This window comes from Ictidomys tridecemlineatus, chromosome 8 (assembly GCF_052094955.1).
Source record: "Ictidomys tridecemlineatus isolate mIctTri1 chromosome 8, mIctTri1.hap1, whole genome shotgun sequence".
Taxonomy (NCBI): Eukaryota; Metazoa; Chordata; class Mammalia; order Rodentia; family Sciuridae; genus Ictidomys; species Ictidomys tridecemlineatus.
The window spans coordinates 117,537,586-117,546,824 of record NC_135484.1 but is presented as its reverse complement, the minus strand read 5'-3'; positions in this window follow the sequence as shown (position 1 = coordinate 117,546,824).

Sequence of the window (9,239 nt, the reverse complement as noted above, 5' to 3'; positions counted from 1 at the left end):
GCATTTTGCCAGAGGGAGTGGTTTGAGAAGTAATGCCAGCGAGCCATTAAGTGTAGAGATTCCTTATTGGTTGACTGCTGTATCTAGTTTATGTTAATTAAGATAAATTGTGTATTCAGTGATGTATATATACCCCTCCTGTCCTACAATAAACGGCTCCCACTCCTGCTGTATCACTGTACACAAGTTGTTCGTCACCCCCTGGTTAGTTTGCCCAGCCAGCTGGGCTGCGGCAAGTCTCCAGTTCAATCCATTTTACTGGTGAATGCCATAATTTCATTCTGCTTTATGGCTGAGTTGTATTCCATTGTGTATATATACCACATTTCTTTATCCATTCATCTGTTTAAGGGCACCTAGATTGGTACTATAGCTTAGCTATTATGAATTGAGCTGCTATAAACACTGATGTGGGTATGTCATTATAGTATGCTGATTTTAAGTCATTTGAGTGGGATAACTGAGTCAAATGGTGGTCCCATTCCAAGTTTTGTGAAGATGAACATAACTTCAAATGAGTTTAATTCTAGTCTACTTTGGAGTCATCTCAACTTGTCTCATCTTATTAGGATGAGAGGCAGAGTCATATCTCAGGTGAAACAAGGCTCTTGAAGATTCCTAAATTTTTTTATTTTTGAAGCTGATCTTTGCCTCTTTTAAAATATGATTCTACAAAGTTATCATATATTGTTTCCTGAGCCTATCTGAATATAATTTCACATAACATGACATTATATCTGAAGCAGGAAGAGAGCAGAATTGAGCACTCTTAATTTTTTTTGTGGAAATAAGTGACAAAATAATTTTATGTTCCACATAGTCAAAACTTTTCAATGAATCAGATTCTCCTATTACTATTTGAAAAATATATATAAACTTAAATTTACATCCCACTGAAAAGAGTGACATAAAATTTTTAAATCACTTATTGATGACAGGTTACCTTTATTCAGATACAGAACATTATATGCCATAAAGAGAGCCAGAGTTATAAAAAAGATGACTTAAAAGACTTTACAGATATTTGTTAAAGAAGCTAATAAGCCAAGACTACTTGAGATTATATTTAGAAGTTGATGGTCTGTATTTTAACTTTGCAAATTAATCAAATATCTTCTCTAACAAACACGTTTGTAAATGTTTATATCATTTATGTTAAATCTAGTTTACCATTTTAATTATTAACTTTTGATTGTCAATGAAAATGAATGCTAATGTTTCAAGCCACCTTTTTATGACAAAGAAAAAAATTAAAAGCACTGGACACAATACTTTAAACATTTTATAGAAACCAACACTCTTAATTCACTGACCACCTAGAAAAACATGTGGATTAGTAATTTTTAAGACATTTGTACTTTTATATTTCTGGGTAATTTATATTGATCTTTTGTTAAAAGTATATTTAAGACATTAGAACTAAAAGTCATTTGAATCAATTTTTTAAAAATTTTTCTTTAAACTAGATCATATGTCTATAAGCCAGTTTGGGTAGCATATAAATGATGCATAGACACACCATGTGTGTAGACATAGTATAGAATAGACAGGGGTGCACAAACCTACATGAAATCAAATAGTAAATAGGGGATTACATAGCTTTTTGCCATGTATATGCTCCCCACAGATAATTGACAAAAGATCTATAGGTGTTTATTACACATTTTATGTCAAATTAACCCTTCAGAAATTAAAACAAACCCTGTCACAGATGTCCTCAGTGTGACAGTGATCAATATATTGTAGAATAAAGGGCATAGACCTGGAGGAGGCCTGCACAGTTGGGGATGGCTGGGACAGGGTCCATCAATCACACCTGGACACTGAATCAATGGTTCTGATGGCCACTTGTCCAGCCATGAGGGAGATCTATATCAATATCATCACTGTTTATTCTCTGTTTTAGGACCATGTGAAGGGGTCCTACAGGGGTCTTTCCTTTTCTGGTGTATTTGAGAATTCACCTTTGAATAATTAGCCTCTGAACAAAGACAGCAGTATAACACATAGGACTAAAAAACTTCAGTTACATTAAAACAAGACTCATTAGAACAAAAATATATTAATTCAGGTACATGGAACAAAGGTGAATTTACCAAAAAAATGAGTTTAAAAAAAGACATAAAAAATAACATGCCTGTAATTACACTAGTAAAGAGACACATGGAACATCCATCAGATCAGGGTTCTATTTGAATTAGAGTCATCCAAATACTTAAAGACTGTAGAAGCCCATGAAGTCCCAACAGAGAGTGGACCTCAGGAAAAGGTTCTCAAGAAAAAGAAAACTTGCACAGAGGGGATTTTTCCATTTTCCTTCTCTGTGCAATCATCATTTAGAGAATAACTTAAAGAGAGAGCAGAGTCCAAGAGTACAAGTAAAGAGAAAACAGCCATTTGGGTCCCACTGAAGCTTAAATTTAGAAGTGACACTTTTTCCCCTCTGCTCTCAAACCAGTTTTTCTTATGTAGCTGACACTCCAGATGCAAGCCTTGGAGGGACAGAGTATCAGGAAGGCAGCTAAGGAGTAAGGAAAGCTGTTGTTTAAACACGAGAGACAAACAGGCATTAAATAGGGCATCTTGACTTGAGATGGAGGGCACCCTCTGACCCTTGAGGGTTCCATGATGTTCTGTGTTCTGGAGATAAAGATAAGAAGGTAAAAGGAATAGAAGAAGTCCTTATTCTAATGGGCACCAGGGTCCAAAATCTCGTAATTGATTCACTTAAGTTTCTAAGGGGTGTCACCCTTGCCAAGAATCCCTTAACTTCCAGTGAAAAGCTTTGTTCCCCCAAAAGGCTGATGTGAAGGCCTCAACACTTATGCCTAAGGGCTGCAGAATCTGAGCTTAAATCAAGAGATCTTTAGATTTTTACCAGAGTGTTCTCTAGCCAAAACCCCATCAATATCTTAAGAGTTTTTCTTTTGGGCTGTGGTTGTGACTCAGTGGTAGGACATTTGTCACATGTATGAGGCACTGGGTTTTATATTTAGCACCACATAAAAATAACCAAATAAAGTTAAAGAAGAAGAAGAAGAAGAAGAAGAAGAAGAAGAAGAAGAAGAAGAAGAAGAAGAAGAAGACTTTTCCTCTAGTCACCAAGAATCTGGGGTGGAATATAGAGGTTCAGAAAAGGCTAAACAGAGAAAGTGGCCAGAAAAGAATTGGGGTAACCAATGAGAAGCAGGTTGAGAACCCCAAATATTACAGGGCAAAAGACCATTGCAAAACTGAGGCAGTTGTGAAGGTCTCACTGCAAGTACCCTGTGGACTCAAGATGTTTGAGGAGGAAGGGGCTGGCGAGCTAGTTCCTCTGGTGGGGAGTGTGGAGGGGGGTGTTGGTGTTCCCCTGAGAGACATGGGGGTAACTCAGCAAAGAGTCATCTATGGGATGGTCAAGATGGTGGATTAGAAGAAGGCTGCATTCCTTGTTGCTCTGTGATTTGGGATTCAGACAGCAGGAATACTGCTTTTCAGTGAGATTGGTGAAAGAAGGATTTCACTAAAATTCAATATTAGACAGTCAGTGTCTCAGACCCAGAAATTTTGTTACATTAAGCAGAAGTCATATGTTGGAGTTACCATGAAAGTGGTACTAATAGTGGTACTGGTTCACCGCAGAGGGAGGAATAACACAGAAAGAAAGTCAATGGACAGATTTGGTGTGGAAAACATGTATCTAATAACTTAGAATTATATAGTAATATATAATTACATATAATGAATCATTGGCATTATATTTCTTTTTCTAGGAAATATCCTCTGAAATGCTCTCATGAATCTGCATACACAATAGAAGTCATAGATAACCTAAATGGTTCTATACCTTTTAGCAAAATAAAATTCATAGTAGATTTGTAATACCACATCAACTGGTAATCAGATACAAACCCCATGAGGTATATCCATACTATGCAATAATATTCAGCAATAAAAAGTAATGAAATACTGGGACATGTATAAACCTCAAAACATTATGGTAGGGCTGGATGTAGCTCAGTAGTAGAGTGCTTGCCTAGCATTGTGCAAGAATTTGGGTTCAACTCCCAGCACTGTGCATGTATGTGTGAGTATGCATGCATGTGCATGTGCATGCACGTGCACACACACAAACACAAATACAATATGCTAAATGAAAGAAGCCAAACAGAATAGACCACAGACTATATATTTCCATTTATATGAAATGTCAAGTGAAACAAATCCATAGAATTCAAATGAAGATTTGTATTGGCCTCACCATGGAAGTGGGGGCAGGGCAATGAGCAGGAGCAATTTCTTAGGGTAATGGAATTATTCCATAATTGTACTGTGATGATAGTTGCATACATGTATACATTTATTTGAATTTTATATTGTTCACATAAGAAAGTAGAAAACTTTGGACTAACATTTCTCATTAATCCACAACATATCAGCAAATCAAATTTAAACATTATGATGAAATTAGTTTTATTCTAGACTATACATTTGATGAATATTTAATATCAATACTAATTCACCATATTAATGGGATAAGGAGAATAACCACAGGGCCATCTCCTTGAAGAAAAGGCATTATATAAATTCAAAACCTATTCTTGATCAAATTTCTTAGCCAACCAGGAGTAAAAGGCAGCTTCTTCAGATAAAGGGCATCTCTAAAAAATCTACAGCTAACAATGTATTTTGTGATGAAAGTGCTTTTTATTTAAGATATGGTGCTGTTTTTATTTAAGATATGCTGTCAGATTTGTGTTGCTGTGAAAAAAACACCTGAGGTCAATCAACTAAAACAAGGACAGGTTTATTTTGTTCACTGTTTCAGAGGTGTCAGTGCCTAGTTACTTGGCCCCATTGCTTTGGGCCTGTGGGGGCACAGTACCTCAGCACAAGCATGTGACAGGAAGTCCCTTCACCACTGATGCAAGGAAACAAAGAGAAAGAGGAGGGGACCAAGGTCTCAGTCACTTGTCCAAGGGCACACCCCTAATAAACTAGCCTCTTTATGTGGGATCCCACTATTAAAGGTTTCATCCATTAGACTGTCACCAATTCTTTGGCATATTGGGCCTTTGGGGGACATTCAGGATCCAAACCATAACTCATGGTCTAGTGTGTCGACACCCACCTCTTCTATTACACATTGTAACTCAACATCTCAGCCAGAATCTTAAGACAATAGATAGAAATAAAAAGAATATAGATTGAAAAGACCATGTTTCAATTTATAGATGATGAAGTGTCTTAATTTGCAGATGACATGATTGTATACATAGAAAATCCTAAGGCAAAGAAAGTTCCTTGAACTAATAAATGAATTTAGAACACAGTAAGATCTGAAGTCAGTTGTATTGGCATGCCCTGGCATTGTAATATTTTAGGGGTGAAACCCTAAATTCCATTTATAATAACATTGAAATAAAACATTTGGGTACTCATTCTTAAAAACTAGGCAATTGTTTTAGTCAGTCTTTTTATTGCTGACTAAAGGATCTGACAAGATCAACATCACATGATGAAAAGGTTATTTGGCAGCTCACAGTTTCAGAGATCTCAGAACACAAAGGGCTGACTCCATTCCTCGGGACTTGAGGTGAGGCAGCACATCATGGCAGAGGGTGCAAGGAGGAAATGGCTGAGGACATCACATCAGGTAGCAGAGAGAGAGAGAGCGAGAGAACTCTGCTTAACAAAGATAAAATATATACCCAAAACACACACTCCCAGGGACCCATCTCTGCCAGCCACACTCTACGTGTACAGTTACCATCTGGTTAATCCCTATCAGAATTAATTCATTTGTTAGATTAAGACTCTCATAACCCAATTATTTCACCTCTAAACCTTCTTGCATTGTCTCACATGTGAGATTTTGGGGACATCTAATATTTAAACCATAACAGCAACATTTTACACTAAAATCTATAAGCCATCATCAAGAGAAAATAAATAAAAACTAAATAAAAGTGCCATAGTCAAGGATTTGAGTAGTTGATATTGACAAGTTATCAGTTCTCTCAAAATTGATCTATTGATTCAATGTATTTCCAACTGAAATCAAGAAGCCTATTTTTTAGAAACTAAAAAACTGAAGTCTATAATCAGTATGCAAGTGAAAAAAAACTGTGAATTGTCAAGATATTATTTTCACTTTGAAAATGCACACTATTTTCAATATTTACTTCTGCATTCAAGTAATAAAACAAAGGCCTGGCACAGGATAGTCTACATCACTAGGATAGAATAAAGATGCACAACTAGAAATGTACATCCAAGCTGATGGAAAGGAACTCAAGGAACCCAAAGGGAGAGGATCATCCTTTTAACAAACAGAGGTGAACAAAGAGACCCAAAGAGAAAAACAACACCATGTACAAAAACCATTTGAAATGAATCACAGACCTGAACACAGAAGATACAATTATTAAGCTCTAAAACAGAGCTATCCAATAAAACTATAATTTGAACCACAACTATGAGCCCTAGATGCAATCTTAAGTTTGCTAGTATATTTTAAAAGAAAAAGAAATAGATGAAATTATTATTTTATTAAACTTAATACATTCAAAATATAATTTGTACTTGAAACCAATAGAACATGGTAAGGTCTGAAGTCAGTTGTATTAGCATGCCCTGGCATTGTAAAATTTTGGGGGGAAAACAAAATATTACAAATTTAAACAAGATATTGTGCATTGTTCTCATACATAGCCATTATTAATGTTGCTATTTAGGGCTACTAAGATCTCTATTTTATATTATGTCAGGTGGTAACTATTCTCCACTCCATGGGGGCATTTGCTGATCATGTAAGATTCAATTACACCTCAAATTCAGTAGGCCATCTTCAACAAATGATCTGGGGAAATTGGAAATCCATATGTAGCAAAATGACATTAGGCCCCTATCTCTCACCCTAAAGAAACTCAAAGTGGATTAAGGACCTGGCATTAGACCAAAGACCCTGCACCTACTAGAAGAAAAGGTAAGCCAAACTCTCCTCCATGTCAGCTTATGGACTGACTTCCACAACAAGACTTATAAAGAAGAAAATCAACAATCAATAAATACGATGGTATAAAACTAAGAAGCTTCTTCCCAGTAAAGGAAACAATCAAGAATGTGAAGATAGAGCCTATAGAATGGGAAAAAGTCTTAACCACCTGTACCTCAGATAGGGCATTAATTTCCAGGATATACAAAGAACTAAAAAAAAGCTTAACACCAAATAACCAAATACCCCAATCAATAAATGGGCAAAGGATCTGAACAGATACTTCTCAGAGGAAGAAACACAATTGGTAAAAAAGTATATATATGAAAAAAAAATGTTCAACATCTCTAGCAGTTAGAGAAATGCAAATTAAAACTACGCTGAGATTTTATCTGACTCCAGTCAGAATAGCCATTATCAAAATTACAAGAAATAAGAAATGTTGGTGAGGATTTGGGTGAGAAGGTACACTCATTAATTGCTAATAGGACTGCAAATTAGTGCGGCCACTCTGGAAAGCTGTATGGAAACTCCTCAGAAAACTTGGAATGAAACCACCATTTGATGCAGTCATCTCACTCCTTGGTCTATACCCAAAGGACTTAAAATCAGCATACTATAGTGACACAGCCACATCAATGTTTATAGAAGCTCAATTCACAAGAGCTAAGCTATGAAATCAACATAAATGCCCTTCAACAGATGGATGGATAAAGAAAATGTGGTACATATACACAATGGAAACTACCCAGCCATGAATAAGAATTAAATTATGGCATTTGCTGGTAAGCAGGTGGAACTGGAGACTATCATGCTAAGTAAAATAAGCCGATTTCCAAAATCCAAAGGCTGCATGTTTTCTAGGATATGCAGATGCTAACTCACAATACATGGGAGTGGAAAGGAGTTCATTGGATTAGACAAAGGGGAATGAAGGGTAGGGAGGGGGCATGGGAATAGGAAAAACAGTAGAATGAATGGGACATTCCTTTTCTACATTCTTATATTTCACAAACCAAGGTAACTTCACACATGCATAACCACAAAAATGGGAATTTATACCCCACATATGTGTGTTATGTCAAAATAGATTACTGTCCTGTATAACTAGAAAGAACAATTTTAAAAAAAAACTCTGTAGGCAAGAGAAGAGCAACAAGACTTATAAAGTGCAAGAAGAAAATCAAGAATCAATAAATATGATGGTATAAAACTAAGAAGCTTCTTAGTTTTGGAGTTGGGTGTGAACCCCTCCTCAGCTTGCTTCCTCCTCTCCCAACCTTTCTCCAAATACCAGGAACTTCAGTGTCCCCAAACTTCAGGACTTCAGGAAGAATTCATCAGGCACAAAAGAGAAGCTGTCATGGAATCCAAAACATTCTGCCCAGAATCACAGATAGGAAGTCCTTCCTGAAGTCTGCCCATTATAGGATTTTTGAACAGAGAGACAGGACACTGAGACTTTCAGCAGGAAGCAGTGTTTATTAGTGCTGGCTCTGGCCAAGGGGATTTGCACCCAAAGGCTGAGCTCTGAGCGCAGTGAATAGTTACCTTATCTGCCTTCTGTTAGCTCCCCCTTCACATGTTAGCCTGTTTGTCTCCCCATTTGGTAACAAACATTCTAGAGTGTTCTATAGAGTCGTCAGTGAGCTGTACCAGCATTGCACATGCACACATAGATACTGATTGTGTCACATAGTCTTCCCTTTGTCCTGGGAGGGATCACTCCCATTCCTGCTGCAGCCTGTTGGTGCTCAGTACAGCCCAGAATGTGTGCAGGCAGTGACCAAATGTCACCTATCAGGAAACCTCACTATGAGGCATTAACTATTGTATTATTTTAATTACAATCCCACTATGAGGTTGTAATTAAAATAATTACAACCATCTCCCTTATCCCTATTTTGTTCCTTTTCTCTAAGTCACTCTACTTTCTGATGCTCCTTTTACTGCAGTCACCTCATTATTTATTAACCCCACCTGAAGGTTAGCTCCTTGAGGAGAGGGGATTTTGCCTGACTTTGGTTTAATGTATTGTAAGAGCCAGGCACAGGACAGATAAACACTTTTCAAGGAATCAGTAAATCCAAGGACAAGATCTCCTTGGAGCCCAGGAAAGGCAGGTAGTTTTCCTGGATGTGACTGGGGGTCTTCTTTGTGCATATGTGCATGGCAGGGGCTACTCACTGCTTTATTCCCAACTGGTACCCCTCACTCAGCAGCCCTACAGCACCCTCCACACTCTGGACATAGCACAAAG